This window comes from Anolis carolinensis, chromosome 1 (genome assembly GCF_035594765.1).
Source record: "Anolis carolinensis isolate JA03-04 chromosome 1, rAnoCar3.1.pri, whole genome shotgun sequence".
Taxonomy (NCBI): Eukaryota; Metazoa; Chordata; class Lepidosauria; order Squamata; family Dactyloidae; genus Anolis; species Anolis carolinensis.
Genome location: NC_085841.1, coordinates 192,768,697 through 192,786,445, shown reverse-complemented (window position 1 = coordinate 192,786,445; position 17,749 = coordinate 192,768,697). Strand labels below are relative to the sequence as shown.

The 17,749-nt window shown below is 41.2% G+C and overlaps 1 long non-coding RNA gene across 1 annotated transcript; it reads right to left on the bottom strand.

The window, feature by feature from the left end:
• Nucleotides 1–985: 985 nt before the first annotated feature.
• Nucleotides 986–17,092, bottom strand: LOC134293932 (uncharacterized). Its single transcript, XR_010000893.1, has 3 exons — nucleotides 17,000–17,092; nucleotides 6,542–6,588; nucleotides 986–2,196 (listed from the first exon to the last, which is right to left on the bottom strand). It is a non-coding gene; the product is annotated as an uncharacterized LOC134293932 (long non-coding RNA).
• Nucleotides 17,093–17,749: the final 657 nt, after the last annotated feature.

Below are 17,749 nucleotides of genomic sequence, written 5' to 3'. Positions count from 1 at the left end.
AGCTTTGTCTGTAGATGCCTCCAAGGTCATGTGGCCAGCATGACTGCATGGAATGCCGTTACCTTCCTGCCAAAGTGGTATCTATTATCTACTCACATTTGCATGTTTTCCAACTGCTAGATTGGCAAAAGCTGGGGCTAATAGCGGGAGCTCACTCCGCTCCCCTGATTTGAACCACCAACGTTTCGGTCAGTTAGTTCAGCAGCTCAGTGGTTTAACCCACCGCACCACCAGGGGCTTCAAGGCTGCACCTACACAAGTAATCTCCTGCGGAACCACCCTGGAGTCCACACATACTGGCATGGAAGTACCCCAAAGCCCTCTTTCAGTCCACATGAATTGGCATCAACTCTGTTTCCCCCTGAAAGCTGCCACTGTCAGTTTTTCTCCATCCAAAAGCAACTCCCTAGCAGAACCTTGACGCCAACTACACTTTTGTTTAGGTCACAATAGGGCGCTTAGCTATGTGATCACCCGAAGTGATGTTGCCAGCAAAACACTGCTGGGGAGCTGCTTCTGGGTGGCAAAAAAGTGAAAGGTCTTTTTTGATGTGTGAATACTGGAGTGCCCAGAATCCAGCCCAATCCAGCTTTCCACATATCAAAACACTGGGGGTCACCTGATAATAATAATAATAAATTTATTCTTATATCCCGCCCCATCTCCCCGAGGGGACTCGGGGCAGCTCACAGCAATAATAAAAACAGTGACAAATTACACATTGTAGAATCAAACATAAAAAGCAGTCATACAATCAATACATACATCACATGTTAAAAACAAAGAGATAAAACAGTTCTAGGCCGAAATAGAGGGCTTCTGTAGCTTTGAGGCAGAAGTACTCAGCAAGGTATCAATAATCATGGCAGAACACTCTCTAATTAAATTAAATGGGCAGACAAATCAACCCCCAAAAATTAGTCGTCGAAGGCCCTCTGGAAAAGCCAGGTTTTAAGGCTTTTTCGAAAGGCAAGGAGGGTGGGGGCCTGTCTAATCTCCCTCGGGAGTGAGTTCCACCTGAAAGCTTCTTGTGAGATTAATGCCTGGAAGCTGTGCTTTTGTGCTTAAACAAATTGTATGACATGTAGACCACTTGCAATGAATTTGAGGGGAATATGTTATATTTACCCCGTGTAAACACAGGGTAGGAGAGCTAGTTAAAAAAGAGTTATAAGTCTCAAGTTGACTGATGCAAGCATATATATTCCAAACCTTGGGTATCTGGCTAGTCTTTGCTCTGCCCCATAGACTTCACTTTCAACCAGTGTGGCCACTTGCACATTACCAAAAGAAGAAAACAGAGGAAGAGGCAACAAATGTTCATATGCTTTTTTTATCGGTACGGATACAAGTTTAAATATACAGTGTTCCCTCACTACTTGGCGGTTCACTTTTTGCGGATTCGCTGTTTCGCGGTTTTTCAATAAACTATAAAAGACTATTATAAATCATAAAAAATTACAATTTACATCCTAAGGAAGGGAGGAGGAAGAAGCTAAAGGGAGAGAAAAGGAGACCAAGCGGCAACGGGAGGTGGAGAAGGTGATTTATCAAAACATGACTGGTTGATAAAGACTTAAAATAGTGTATAACTACTAAAATAATGTATAAAGATTAAAATAAATATAGTGTCCCTACTTTGCGGATTTTCACTTATTGCCGGTGGTCCTGGAACCTAACCCCACGATAAGTGAGGGAACACTGTAATTAGAATGTTTATAGAAATAAACTACATCTCAAGATGGTAGTGAGAATTGTGACCAGACCTGTGTTTAGTCAATCTGATGTCCAGGTGTAGGCTGATGATAACCAGGTTCCAATCAAGTTCCCTTCTTGCTCTCCCTTCTTGTGCTTCTTTTTCTTCAAACTAGACTTGGACTGGACAATCCTTGAAACATATTAGGATGGGAAATGGATAGCTCTCCAGATGTTAATTAGTTATGTAGTTAGTTAATATCCTGTCTTTTCTCCCAACACAGTATCCAAATTAGCTTACAACAAATAGAAACAGATGGAAAATATATGAAAATAACCAATTGGTACACAAATTAAGACAAACCAATTAAACAATTATCTTAAGTTAAACATTAAAACAATTTCAAGCATATTTAAAGCGTAATTTAGAGGGAAACTCTCCAGTCCTTTAGCTTCTTCCTTCCCTTCCAGTTGAAATAGTGCCCGGACTTGTCTTCTGCTCTGTTGAGTAGGAGCAAGTAGATTAATTATTCCTTATCCACTCTCTCTAAATAAGTGAGAAGAAACGATACTTGTATTTCACTTTGATCTAAGAACTTTTAGACAATGTATTGTCAAAGGCTTTCACGGCCAGAATCACTTTAAGACAAAAATCATGTCTAAAAGTTGGATTATTTTGAGTCTTTTGGGCTGTATGGCCATGTTCCAGAAGCTTTCTCTCCTGATGTTTCGCCCACATCTGTGGCAGGCATCCTCAGAGGTTGTGAGCCATGTTGGAAACTAATTAATTACAATATCTGCACCTGCCTCCAACAGACAAGAGTTCTTTCTCCTACCCTGGACCGTACACAGATATATAAACCCCACTTGCTTAGTTTCCAACAGACCCCACAACCTCTGAGGATGCCTGCCATATATGCGAGCGAAACATCAGGAGAGAAACCCAACATGGCCATACAGCCCGAAAGACTCAAAGTAACCCAACTTTTAGGCATGATTTTGTGTCTTGATTTCCAAACAGAAAAATATGCTCGCTCTCTCCCCCTCCCTCCCCCCCCCCCCACTTCATTGGACTTTAGCAGCTCTTTCTTCACAACACTTTCCCCATCACATGGGAAAAGCGACTTCCTCGCAGAGAGGCCCCATACTGGCTCTATTAGAGCCAGCGAAACAAGGGAAGCCTCCCATTTTGGGAGGAAAGCATCCAGCAACACTTTCACCCTGGTTGGGGTTGGGGCCTCCACCAGATATCACAGAACATTGTGTGATGTCCAGTGTCGGGCTCCGTCCATTAGATGGGGTAAAAGGGTCCTAGGACACTAAATTCACCGTATCTGATGAGATCATTTGTCTCTTTTGAATGACAAGCTATGAGCAACTACAGTAGACCTTCCAAATTCATGGTTAAAAATAATTATCTCTTTACTTAAAAGCTCTAGGAATCTCTAAATCACTGAGTGATCATATATTCCACATCTGACAAGTAACTATATATTCAATTTAGGGCATAGCACTTAATGAGCTCTAGGGGCCTTTCCTATTAGAAAATATGATCGTAACCTGTTAGAATTATGATACCAATATGGTTAGATATTGGTGCAGAGTAGCAAAATACAGAAGGCTAGGGGTTTCTGTGAGCAGAGGTATGAAAAACAAAAATAGCCAGCCTCCCTTTCTCTTTAAAGAGTCATGTGCATAAAATAAACATCAGAGACCCCAAAAGTAAAATAGTAAACATATGTTTACTCACAATCCTGTATGATGATGGTCATACAGGTAAAACATCTTAGTTCCAAAGAATATAGTTCAGGATACAAAATATCATAGGCCAGGATCATGCAGGGCCTATCTCATTCAGGATACTACATATCTCTTAGCCCCCCTCGATGGATTGGCACCTTGTCGTGGTGAGGGGGCTTGCGTGTTCCAATGAACCTGAGGGCACAACCATGGGAGTCACACACTTCCAGGAGTGGCCACAGGGGAGGTTCCAGACCAAGCACAATCCGAAGACCCAAAGATCTCAACGGCAGAGCAGGCGGAGGATAACATGGTACATGTTACAAGAAGAAGGCTGCAACAGACTGAGAAGCCACTCTCGTTGTCTTAATCACACCACTGCTGGGACCTCACTCTGTGAAGACTGTGTGTTGACTGGCCATGCACCAACCTCCACACATAAAAAAAAAAATCACGTACAGGCGTCTTCCAAGAAATGGAGGACCATCATCCTCGAACTATGAGGGATTGCCTAAGTAAGTATATCTCTTAGCAAGAAGTAGCAGCAGGCCGTGTGGCAGGATCAAGAATGAGAGACCTAAAGGAAGTCTCCCCTTATATACCCCAAATTCTAAAGGTGTATGCAACTTCCTGTATGTCTCCAGGAAGTATACTCCCGTTTCCCACTTCACATGCAAAACCCCTAAAATGGTGCCATCAACTCTGGAATGCAGCTTTGGCTTCAGGATACTAAGCAACAAACAAAACTAACTACATAAACCATCCCACAATGAAAATGCATGCATGATTGCTAGATAACCCAACATTTCCAGACAGACTCAAAATGCAGGACTTGTCCTGCTTTTTATCTGAGATGTCCAAACGATGCCTCAGGTAAAAGCAAATTAATGCAGATTAAACTGGGCTTTCCCAGTTTAATCCACATTAATTAAACACCTGGAAAGATCTCGACCTTAAGGTAAGGTCGAGATCTTTCCAGGTGTGCGCCCTGTGGAAATTGACTCCAGGGACTGCTTTTGCAGTCCCGGGGATCAATCCCCACAGTTATTCCAGGTCTTTGGGCTCCTAAAGTCTAAAGAAGCAAGAGAGCATACACCTCTCTCCTCCAGCCCCCATTTCTCCCAAAAAAAAACTTACAGGAGGAGCCTACAGTCAGTACAGCCCACTCTTGATGTGAGAAAATGGCACACCAGAAGATGGGAAGGAAGAGGGATTTTCCTCTTCCCCCCCCCCACCTCCTAATGTCATCTTCTTGCATCAGGAGTACTGTACAGAGGGGACTGCACTGCCTGCAGCCCCCTCCAGTAAGTTTGGGGGGAGGTGGGGGTGGGGGCTGGAAGCCGTCTAGCCATCCATCACAGGAAAGCCTGGGGTTTAAGTTGGGTTGCGGAATGAAACATGAGAGGAAGTGGGTTATTTTAAGCTGCTTCCTCTCAGGTTTTAGGTTAATGTAGAAGAGCCTTAAGTTTGTCCTAGAATCATAGAATCGTAGAGTTGGAAGAGACCTCATGGGCCATCCAGTCCAACCCCCTGCTAAGAAGCAGGAAATCGCATTCAAAGCACCCCCGACAGATGGCCGTCCAGCCTCTGCTTAAAAGCCTCCAAAGAAGGAGCCTCCACCACTGTCCGGGGAAGAGAGTTCCACTGTCGAACAGCCCTTCTCACAGTGAGGAAGTTCTTCCTGATGTTCAGGTGGAATCTCCTTTCCTGTAGTTTGAAGCCATTGTTCCGTGTCCTAGTCTGCAGGGCAGCAGAAAACAAGCTTGCTCCCTCCTCCCTATGACTTTCCCTCACATATTTATACATGGCTATCATGTCTCCCCTCAGCCTTCTCTTCTGCAGGCTAAACATCTCCAGTTCTTTAAGCCGCTCCTCATAGGGCTTGTTCTCCAGACCCTTGATCATTTTAGTTGCCCTCTTCTGGATGCTTTCCAGCTTGTCAACATCACCCTTCAATTGGACACAGTATTGGCTCAGAATTGGACACAGTATTCTGTGGTCTGACCAAGGCAGAATAGAGGGGGAGCATGACTTCTCTGGATCTAGACTCTATACCCCTATTGATGCAGGCCAGAATGCTGTTGGCTTTTTTAGCTGCAGCATCACATTGTTGGCTCATGTTTAACTTGTTGTCCACGAGGACTCCAAGGTTTTATTCACACGTACTGCTGTTGAGCCAGGAGTCCCCCATTCTGTATCTTTGCATTCCATTTTTCTGCCGAAGTGAAGTATCTTGCATTTGTCCCTGTTGAAATTCATTTTGTTAGTTTCAGCCCATCTCTCCAGTCTGTCAAGATCGTTTTGAATTCTGCTCCTGTCTTCTGGAGTGTTCGCTATTCCTCCCAGTTTGGTGTCTTCTGCAAACTTGATGATTGTGCTTTCTAACCTTTCATCTAAGTCGTTAATAAAGGCACAATCATCAAGTTTGCAGATGACACCAAACTGGATATCTCAAGGCCTGGGATGATCCTGAACTGACATTCTTATTTCTGACCACTCTTCAGGTTCAAGGCTGCCCTCTATAAAGCTAATGTAGCAACTCTACATGTTGCTAAGACAAATAAGTAAACCTCCTAAGAAAACAGGACTCCTCACATGGAGTCAGTCACTCAAGAAGCATCAGGTTGTTGATTAACTTAATTGGTTGAGTGTGTCTCCTGACACAAGATTGAATCTCATCTTTTTGCAAAAAAAAAGACATTTCAAAGCCTCTGCAGTAGCCAGTTTAGCTAAATTATTCATGACGACCAGATCTGCTAGTGCCCTTACCTTCCAGTTCTGTCAAGCTGGGTATTTCATTTAATTAATATGGCACTATTATATTAAATCATGCTCCATAGCCATAAGAATTAAAGTAATACAGGCCTCATATATGTTTATGATAGAGGTAGGGCACCTGCAGATGGTTCTTGATTTAGGGCCAAGTGCTAAAAATATGCTGTATCTTTCCACACCAGGAGAGAGAAGGAAATTCCATATTTCAAAGTGGATTTCTATAATGTGTAGATCTTAACCGCAGGATTTCTAAGAAAGCTCTTTGGATAATAAGGACAACTCTTCAGGATAGGAAGAAGAGTAGGGAAATTGTGCTTCAAGTGATACTTACTCTTTTTGTGCAGCCATTATTTGGATATGCTTCCATTACCTCATGGTCTAGGATGAATTTTAGAAAAAGAATAAGCTGCATTAGTTACTCAGAATGCTAATCAACTGGTCAGAAATAAGGCCACTTTGCAGAAATGTCTTGATTTTCCTTGATAGCCATGTAATTGGTAGGCAATGAGGAAGAGGATGAAACAATAATAATAATAATAATAATTATTATTATTATTATTATTATTATTTTATTTTTGTACCCCGCCACCATCTCCCCAGAGGGACTCGGGGCGGCTTACAGATATAAAACCAGCATACAGTATACAGTTTTACAAAAACACACAAATAAAACACAAAAAAACAAGATTCGACCATGAAGAAAAATGAAATTAACAGGCTTCTGTACAACTACCACATTTTATCGCTTAATAGTCTCTCTTTTTATCCCTTTTTTTTTTTGGAAGACAGGGTGCGAATATTATGTGAAGAAATAAAATGGTGCCTTGCATTCACTGTACCTACAAGGTGAAGAGGAGGGAGAGAAAGCTCTGTGCTTGTTTAAACTGTCTTTGAGAAGAGCTATAGTTTGTTTTTGTTTGGTTTAAAACTACTTGCCACAATTACACAAGGAAAGGAAAAAATTTATTTCAGGGCCCAAAAAGAGGAGGTGCAACAATTATACCGCACTGACTACTAGTACGTGGTGAAATATGGCATTTTCCTAAAGTCTGCTGTTCAAACTAAACTTTTTGGCAATGTTTAAGATTTCTCACACACATACATAGGCATATGCACTTTTCTTATCAGTACAAGTTTTCCTAAGAGATGCATGGCTCTTCAATCAAGCTTGTGTTTACTTTTCAGGGACCAATCATAAAGTAAAATCCACTGAATGCAAGATACAATATTAAAAAGACCATGTGCTATGACAAACAGTTGTCTCTCATCATTTAAAGGGCACCCTTTCTAAAAACATGGTAAAAATATGATTTTAAGATTCTAGTTTGACCCTCATCTATTCCCAAATCTCGGAAAATAGTGCCCACTAATCTATACAGCTAAAATGGCAACATGACAGGGAATTGATGGCAAACTCAAGAGAAATTCCTGAGCCTGATGACATACCTGGGAAAAATGAAAATATTTAACTATTTGGTAAAACAGGAAGGGAACAGCCATTCCAGGATACCAAGAAATGTAAGGGGGGGATCCTGACAAATGAGTGGGAAGGAAAGTGGAATGAAGTGGCTGGAAAGAGAAAAGGAAGAAAAGACACAAAGAAATAGAGTGCAGAATGAACCATCTCATTCTGTGGATAATTTCTTGACTTAGCATGAGAAGCAATTTTAAAATACGCTACTAAAAGGTGCCCACAGATGCTGATGAAGAAATCTAATAAACCTGGGCACAAGTATATCTCCCAATTCCCAAAGCTAGCAGCAAGGAGCTGATAGCTTCCTCATTCAAATAAGTTATTAAAACATTGAGTTGGAGTTTTTAATCCTAGTAATGCAAATCTGGAATAATCTACAGTCTATTTTCTGTTCTGCATTTTGTAAAGGGGCTAAAGCTGTGTGAGAATTACTTATGAAAGTTTTGGACGCACAATTCACAATGAATATTGCGGCACAGATTTTGAAGGCAATATAAAGGTAAAGGTTTTCCCCTGAAATTAAGTCTAGTTGTGTCCGACTCGGGGGGTTGGTGCTCATCTCCATTTCTAAGCCAAAGAGCCAGTGTTCTCCATGGGCACCTCCAAGGCCATGTGGCTTGCATGACTGCATGGAGCGCTGTTACCTTCCAGCCAGAGCTATTGATCTACTCACAGTTACATATTTTCGAACTGCTAGGTTGGCAGAAGCTGGAGCTGACACTCCCCGGATTTGAACTGCTAACCTTTCGTTCAGCAAGTTCAGCAGCTCAGCGGTTTAACCCACTGCGCCACCGGAGGCTCCTGAAGGCAATATAACTGCATTGATAAACGGATACTATTACTATTCTGGTGTAGTTTGGGCTGAAGCTGAAAGAGCAAAGCAGCTGGAAGGGCTTATCCATTTCTTTAACCCTACATTGTAATTTGGATTGTAAGAATGGTGTACAACAGTCCTGCATTTTAGTTTACAGTATCCGTAGGACAGGTTGGAGGGCTTTGTAAACAAAACACTTTTCAAATATGCAATTTTTTTCTGCACGTTTTGTTGCTTTAAAGGTAAAGGTAAAGGTTTTCCCCTGGGGGTTGGTGCTCATCTCCATTTGTAAGCTGAAGAGCCGGCATTGTCCGTAGACACCTCCAAGGTCATGTGGCCGGCATGACTGCATGGCACGCTGTTACCTTCCCGCCGGAGCGGTACCTATTGATCTACTCACATTTGCATGTTTTTGAACTGCTAGGTTGGCAGGAGCTGGGGCTAACAGCAAGCGCTCACTCCGCTCCCGGGATTTGAACCTGGCACCTTTTGGTCTGCAAGTTCAGCAGCTCAGCGCTTTAACACACTGTGCCACCAGGGCCCCCTGGTGCTTTACTGACACACAAACACATTGTAATAGAAACAGATTGTCCGTCAAAAGCAGGGAGCATTTTATAATAGCCCTGGATTGTAGTCACCACTGCCAATATCTCAGGCCCGCCTTGTGAGAACAAGGGAGAGGGCCTTCTCTGCTGTGGCCCCCCGATTGTGGAACTCACTGCCCGGTGAGATTAGGCAAGCCCCCACATTAGCAGCCTTTAAGAAAGAGCTGAAAACATGGCTCTTCCGTTGTGCCTTTGGAGAGTAATCACTACATACATCCCTTTTGCTGCTCTCCTTCAATATTGTCCTCCAGATTACACCGCCACTTTATGACTCTGTCCTCTGTGGTTTTTACTCCTACTTCCTTTCTCACCTCGAGTTTTAATCTAGTGTTCATGTGGCCCGCCCTTGGTTTTATTGTTCTTTGATCTTGTTTAATGTAGTGTATATTTTATTCTATTGTGTTGTTTAATGTGCTATGATTTGTTGTTCTATTATATTTTGTTATATTGTATTGTTCTGGGCATGGCCCCATGTAAGCCGCCCCGAGTCCCCGTTGGGGAGATGGTGACGGGTGTGATGACTCATGGGCCATGTAGTCCCGTTCCTAGCACTGTTGTGACAGATGAAGAGGAAAACTTAGGTTTCCCACCGTTTCAGCCAGAATTGGAGCTTGTTCAGCCAGAATTGGAACCCTTGCACCTGCAGGAGATTTGCCTTCCAGAAGTCTGCCAAACAAGCCTTGAGCAGAAATCTCCCCCATTTTCTCGCCGTGATTATTATAAACAACAGAAAGGCGCTCAGGAGGCGTCTCGCAGGAGCGCTAGGATTGCTGCCAGGCATTCAGCTGATTAAGCCTGCTTCCCATGGGAAACTTTAGGGAGTCATGCATCTGGACACAGAGAATGGCTTTCGGTTCTGGTTCCCCAGAGAATTGTTCTTTGGCGGGAAAACGAGACCCTATTTAGGTGTTTTGCCCGCGTAGGAACCTTGCGGAGTCAATTCGTCAGCTTCGGGAGTAGGTTGTGTGTGGACTGCGCTACTCCCGCGTCCAAGCCCTTTGTTCCCGTTTCCAGCCTTGCCTTGCTTCCCAGGACCTTGTCTTGCTCCACGGACCTTGCCTTGCTTTCCGGACCTCACCATGAATTTACCATGGATCCTGTTCTTGCTCCACGTTTCTTGTTGCCTTGAAATAAGCCTAGTGTTCCAAGAATCAAGTTTACTTCCTAGCCTTGCTTAAGTTTCATGGACTAAAGGACCTTGTCATCTCCCCTCACTTTGCTTGGCAAAGTGAGTGTTTCGGTTACTGGATTACAACTTTGGACCTTAATATTTCATATTGGACATTGTTTCTTTGGACTAATTTTGACCTTTCCTGAAAGGTCTACTTCTGGACTATTTCCTACACTTGTTTTTATCAACTTTATATATTACTTCAATAAAGATATTAGATAGATTCTGGCCTCTGTGTATGGTTATTGGTGCTCTGCAGTCTGGGTCCTGACAACGGGGTATAAATAAAGTTTATTATTATTATTATTAGTCCCCTGCATATACTGCAGGACTAAGGCCTTTTCTCCATTGCCATATAATCCAGATTATCATATCAGATAATACACATTCTCTGCTTTGAACTGGATAATATGAGTCTACACTGCCATATAATGCAGTTCAAAGCAGATAATCTGGATTTTATATGGCAGTGTAGAAGAGGCCTTACTGGACACATGGCTGGAGGTCAGGGTTCGAATTCCCACTTGGTCATGGAAACCCACTAGGTAACTTTTATCAAGTCACATTCTCTCAGCCCCCGAGAGAAAAAAATGGCTACCCATCTGAACAAAGAAAACACCTTCATATGTTTTCTATGGGACACCATAAATCAAACAGAAATAGATTTTAATCCATATAAATAAACTTGACAATAGGAATTTTGTTGCAGATATGTGTCCTGTAAATGGACTTAAGCCTGTAGGAATTAGAACTGGGCAGTTCCATAATATCCACATCCAATAAAGAGCCTGTTACATTACTATATAGAGAAGCCATCAAAGTGACTAAAAAGTTGAATTGTTGCATTTCTCACATCAGATGTGTGCCCATGTATACCTCTCACATATTGTGTATACTCATGCATAAGTCTAGAAATTCTGGTCAAAAATATCAACCCACAAATCTGGGTCTATGTATCCATGGATCAGTGTAAGTGTTGTGCCATAACTCTAATAAAAAAGAACCCATCCCCTTTTTTGAGTAGGCAAGAGCTTCCCAGAATAACCTTAGAATAGCTTTTCTGAATGCCTGGGTAGGAAGGTAGTGGCAACCCTCTGTCACTTTCCCTCAAATGCTTGCATTTTGTCAATCTATTCAGATAGATAGATTTAACACACTGGTGGCACAGTGTGTTAAAGCGCTGAGCTGCTGAACTTGCGGACCAAAAGGTGCCAGGTTCAAATCCCGGGAGACGAATGAGCGCCTGGTGTTAGCCCCAACTCCTGCCAACCTAGCAGTTCGAAAACATGCTAATGTGAGTAGATCAATAGGTACCGCTCTGGAGGAAGGTATCGGCGCTCCATGCAGTCATGCCGGCCACATGACCTTGGAAGTGTCTACAGACAACGCCAGCTCTTCAGCTTAGAAATGGAGATGAGCACCAACCCCCAGAGTTGGTCACGATTGGACTTAACGTCAGGGGAAACCTTTACCTTTACCTATTCAGATAAGGCAGGGGTCCCCAAACTAAGGCCCGGGGGCCGGATGCGGCCCTCCAAGGTCAGTGACCTGGCCCCGCCCTCAGTTTTAGACTTAGGCTCGCCCAAAGTCTGAAATAACTTGAAGGCACACAAAAACAACAATCCTACTTAACTTGACTATCTCATTGGGCAGAAGCCCATTTAAATCCTGATAGGTTTATGTTGGTTAAAATTGTTTTTATTTTTAAATATTGTATTGTTCATTCATTTACTAATATTGTACTATAGTAATAATATAATATATTTTGTATACATATAATATTGATAATAATATTATAATGTAATACAATATAATATTTATTTATTTATTACAGTACAGGGGACTCAGTGTGGCTAATAATAATAATAATAATAATAATAATAATAATAATAATAATAATAATAATAATGCAATGTAATAATATTGTATAATATAGTAATATTAATTATATATTATATATTAAATGTAATATTACTAATAATATTATAGTATAGTGGTATAGTACAGTATAGTAATATATAATGCTAATATTGTGCTATGCTAATAACATAATATATTGTATGTACATACAACTTGTAAGCCGCTCTGAGTCTCCTTTGGGGTGAAAAAGGGTGGAGTATAAATGTAGCAAATAAATAAATAAATAATTGTTGTTGGGTGGTTTTTTTTGCACTACAAATAAGACATGTGCAGTGTGCATAGGAATTTGTTCTTTTTTTTTTCCAAATGATAATCCGGCCCCTCAACAATCTGAGGGACGATGAACCGGCCCTCCACTTAAAAAGTTTGAGGACCCTTGAGATAAGGGGATGGTTCCTTTTTTTTATAAGAGTTAGTACTTTATATCTTAATATTTATCTAAAAAGAAAACATCCCCTTTGCTGAATAACGTGGCAAAAACCTTTTTTGAATGCGTGAGCAAGACAATGCAAATCATAGGGCCACAGATAGATGACCCCTTGGGTCAGTGCTAGTGCTTTCTCCTCTTAGGCCCCTTCTATACAACTGTATAAAATCCAGATTATCTGCTTTGAACTGGATTATCTGGCAGTTCAAAGCAGATAATCTAGATTATATGGCAGTGAAGAAAGACCCTTAGTGGTATGACCCTCAATTTAACCATGGGTCATAATAAAATCCATACTTTTGACCCCCAAACTTGCCCTCAACATATACATGCTGTCACCTTATACACAAGTATACACAGTAATTGGTCAATTTAAAACACACATATACAATGAGATTAACAAGCAGTATTGCCTACCTGTTTATGAACAGCACTTTTACTATGCCAAATGTTCCTTATTCTGTAGACTTTGGTCTGGCACTTGATAACAGACAATTGATTCCTGACAAACAGGGACAAGTGACAGACGGTATCTTCCCCAAATACTTGTACTGTGTTACATTCCCATGTCAGATAACAAAGACAGTTTACACTTGGCCACACAATAAGAAAGCAGGTTAAGTTACTCCAAAATGCATTATATACAGCTAGGTTTTCATTTAGTGTTAACTAAAGATGATCGAAGAGCCCCCATGGCACAGCGGGTTAAATTGCTGAGCTGCTGAACTTGCTGACTGAAAGGTTAACAGTTCAAATCCGGGAAGCAAGTGAGCTCCCACTGTTAGCTCCAGCTTCTGCCATCCTAGCAGTTCGAAAACATGCAAATGTGAGTAGATCGATAGGAACCGATTCTGCGGGAAGGTAATGGCGCTCCATGCAGTCATGCCGGCCACATGACCTTGGAAGTGTCTACGGACAACCCTGGCTCTTTGGCTTAGAAATGGAGATGAGCACCAACTCCCAGAGGCGCACATGACTAGACGTAATGTCAGGGGAAACCTTTAACTTAAAAATAATCGGGCATTTTTTTGTCCTTAACTAATAGGGAAAGGAATAAGAACTAACACAAAATACAGGTAAAGCTGACTGAGAACTTTAACCTGCAAAATGACTTGATGCTACAGACATCTCAAATCTTTCGTTATTCTATCAACCCCTCATAAGCTGTGTTGCACGTCCTGAAATTACTAAGAAAATAATTACAAGTATTCAGTGTAAACATGTTCTGAAATTATTATTTGGGTATTAAGAAAATAATTTCAAGTACTCAATATTGCAAGTATGGATCTGTATCCAGTGAGACTTTATGTGTGTATGTTGCATGTCAATGTATGGTAACCCCATGAATTTCATAGTCATTTAAGGTAAGAAACATCCAGATGTGGTTTGCCAATTCCTTCCTCTGAAATACTGCATATATCCCACAACACCTGGCATTTTGACATACTATTTGTTGGTACTCTTCCGTCAAGTACCAACCAGGACTGACTCTGCTTAGCTTTCAAGAATTTGGTGCCTTAGTGTATTTAAGCGGAACATCAATTTAATATATAGTTCTGAAACAGTGAACTAACCAGACATTAAACCAATAAGAACAGGTAAACCTACATAAATGCCAGCCCAGCTTACCTTTATAGCCAGCATCTGGATTGGGTGAAGGAGATCCATTCAGCTTCCTATCGTGATGCAGAGGGAATGATGTTCCCACCCATCTTCCACCAGCAAGTGAATTTAAGATCATCAAAAGAAGAATCTCCGATCCCATTTACACTGCCATATAAAATCCAGATTACCTGTTTTGAACTGGATTATATGGTAACATAGACTCATATAACCCAGTTCAAAGCAGATAATGTGGATTATCAGGTTTTTTTGTGTCAGGAGCAACTTGAGTCGCTTCTGGAGTGAGAGAATTGGCCATCTGTAAGGACTTTGCCCAGGGGACACCCGGATGTTTTGATGTTTTTACCATTCTTGTGGGAGGCTTATCTCATGTCCCCGCATGGAGCTGGAGCTGATAGAGGGAGCTCATCTGCGCTCTCCCTGGGTGGGATTCGAATCTGGCAGCCTTCAGGTCAGCAACCCAACCTTCAAGTCACGAGGCTTTAATCCACTACGCCACCGAGGGCTCCTATTATCAGATTTGATCATCTGGGTTATATGTCAGTGTAGAGGGGGCCTAAGTGAGATTGCAGCTTGGCAAAGAAGTTCAGTGACAAACCGCTAACTAAAATATAGCTGATGGGGAAAGGAACGGAATACATTATCATCAATGGGGTGGTCAATGTCACAATCAATATCCTAGTCAAATTAGTTCAACATCCATAGTCAACATCATAGTCAATTGTTTACAAGTTAACATCAATGTAAGTGTATTTGTACTTCATGTATGGCTAAGTATAAATTCAATAATAATTAAGATTGGGCGAGGGTTTTATTTGTCAACAATGAGCAGTAGAAATTTCAATGAATGTCGTAATATTCCATAAAGAATTAATTTCAATTAGTTCTAGCTAATTCATGTATAAATGTAGCTGTTTTATGGGTTTTTTAAAAAAGGAAAAACAAAAAAGCATGACCCCAGGAGATTTGACTAGACTTTAAAATGGCCCAACCCAGCAGAAATTATCCATGTCAGGATGCATCTACGCTGTATAAGTATGCAAGTTTTATTTATTTACCATATTTTTATCCCACCTTTCTCAACCCCGGAGGGGAGTCAAGGTGGCCTTACAACAGGCAGCAATTTGATGCCATACACACATATATCAAATAAACAATCACGATTAAAACCAATAATTAAAACATGAATTAAAAAACATCAGTTAAAATCGCATCATCCAAAACATAATCCAGGGCCGATCCATTTGTCAGTCACATTGATTCATAGTCACATATTGCACTGCTTCAATTTCTTGTCAAAAGTTTAATCGCAAAGCTACATCTTGAGTTTTTTCTTGAGGTTGGGAGATAAGAAGCTGATCTAATCTGACTGGGAAGGGAGTTCCATAGTTGAGGGGCCACCACTGAAAAGGCCTTGTCTCTTGTCCCAACAAATCGAAGGAGGTGGGACCGAGAACAGGGCCACTCAGACAATCTTAATCTCTGAGAAGGTTCATAGAGGGAGACACTTTCAGACAGGTAAACTGGGCCAGAACCATTTAGGGCAGTGGTTCTCAACCTGGGGTCCTCAGATGTTTTTGGCCTTCAACTCCCAGAAATCCTAACAGATGGTAAACTGGCTGGGATTTCTGGGAGTTGCAGGCCAAAAACATCTGGGGACCCCAGGTTGAGAACCACTGGTTTAGGGCTTTATAGGCTGAATTGTGCTCGGTAGCAGGTTGCCCCCATGGGAGTTATAGTTTGGTAAAACAGCAGCAGTCTTTGGCAGAAAAGGCTAAGATACAACTAGAACCTGCCACTATTCCATAACATTGAGCTATTGCAGTGGTGTCAAACTGCATTAATTCTACACCCGATCTAAGTGAATATCTCTAGATTTCATGTACTTCAAGAGAGTTGAAGATAAGAAAAATGAGAGAGGGGAGAGATAGAAGGGGTTGCTTGATGTGCATTTGACTTTAAAACAGGAAATAATGTATCTAAAATAGAAAAAAAATATCGTATAGATGGAATAAAACCCTCATTGGGTAGCTATGAGTTTTCCGGGCTCATTAAATCAATGAAATTTTACTGGCACACTTTGGCTACAATCCAGAAGAAGCATATTCTGAGGTTGCTGTGTGGGCCATGCAGCAAATACAAAAAAATCCAACATTTTTTAAAATCCAAAACCACACACATAGTTATGATAACGTTATTAGGTCAATAAAATGGCACAAAATATGTTATGCAAGCTGTCAAATCTTGCAGGCATCTTCACTAGGCATGGATGTTAAAAGTCTTTTGGCATACATAGATGTGATGATGAAGTCCGCATCTTTCTTTAGAGTTAAAGCTGAGTTTAAGAGGATGGTGGAGGAACAGTTACGTGAGTGCTCCATTTTATTGCAGTGAGCTTGAAAGGCATCAAACTAGCAGCATGTTTACTTAGAAATAACTCCCACTGTGTTCAGTTAGGTTGTTGTTATTTTTGTTCTTGATGTTATAACATGACTTGATTCCATGTGTTGACAACTCTATCATCATTTTTCTCCCAGCAGAATTTGTTCTGTAATCTCTTTAATAGAAACAATACATGCGCACACACAAATCTCTGAAATCAGCCCTATCAAATCTCTTTTGGCATTGTACACATTTTCAAAACCACAGTTTGAAATCTGATTCTTTTGTTTGGGGAAGGAAACTCTTTGAAACAAAAGGCAACAACAACAAGTTGGGGGGAGAGGGTGAAAACAGAAAAGGGGGGAAGAGTTACCTCATTTGTTTTCTCCACAATACATGAACACAATTCCAGGAATCTTTCTTTCTGTCTCGTAAGGAAAGCTGACTTGACTACCATTCTGAAATTATCAAATGCAAATAAATTATCAGATAACTGCATTTTAAAAAAAGTTTATTTTTAATAAAAGGTAAAGGTAAAGGTTTCCCCTGACGTTAAGTCCAGTCATGACCGACTCTGGAGGTTGGTGCCCATCTCCATTTCTAAGCCGAAGAGCCAGCGTTGTCCATAGACATCTCCAAGATCTTGTGGCCGGCATGACTGCATGGAGTGCCATTACCTTCCCGCCTGAATGGTACCTATTGATCTACTCACATTTGCATGTTTTCGAACTGCTAGGTTGGCAGGAGCTGGAGCTAACAGCGGCCGCTCACGCCGCTCCTAGGGTTTGAAGCTGGGACCTTTTGGTCTCCAGCACAGTGCTTTAATGCACTTCGCCACCGGGGCTTTTTAATACGTAACTGTATAAAAGTGTGTGAAAGAGAGAGATAATTAGAATACTCCAGAGAACATAAATGTTCGGGAGATAGAAACTGAAAGAAGGGGGAAGTAAGAAAAGAAAGGAAAGTACATGAAAGAAGGAAACAGAATGACCATCAAGGAGTAGATGGAAGTCATCTAAATATTTTCTTTTGACTTCTTTTGACTTCTTTTTAATTTTTCTTATTATTATTATTATTTCTATTTTTTCTCCTGTTTCTTTTTTGTACATCTTTTTTTTAACCT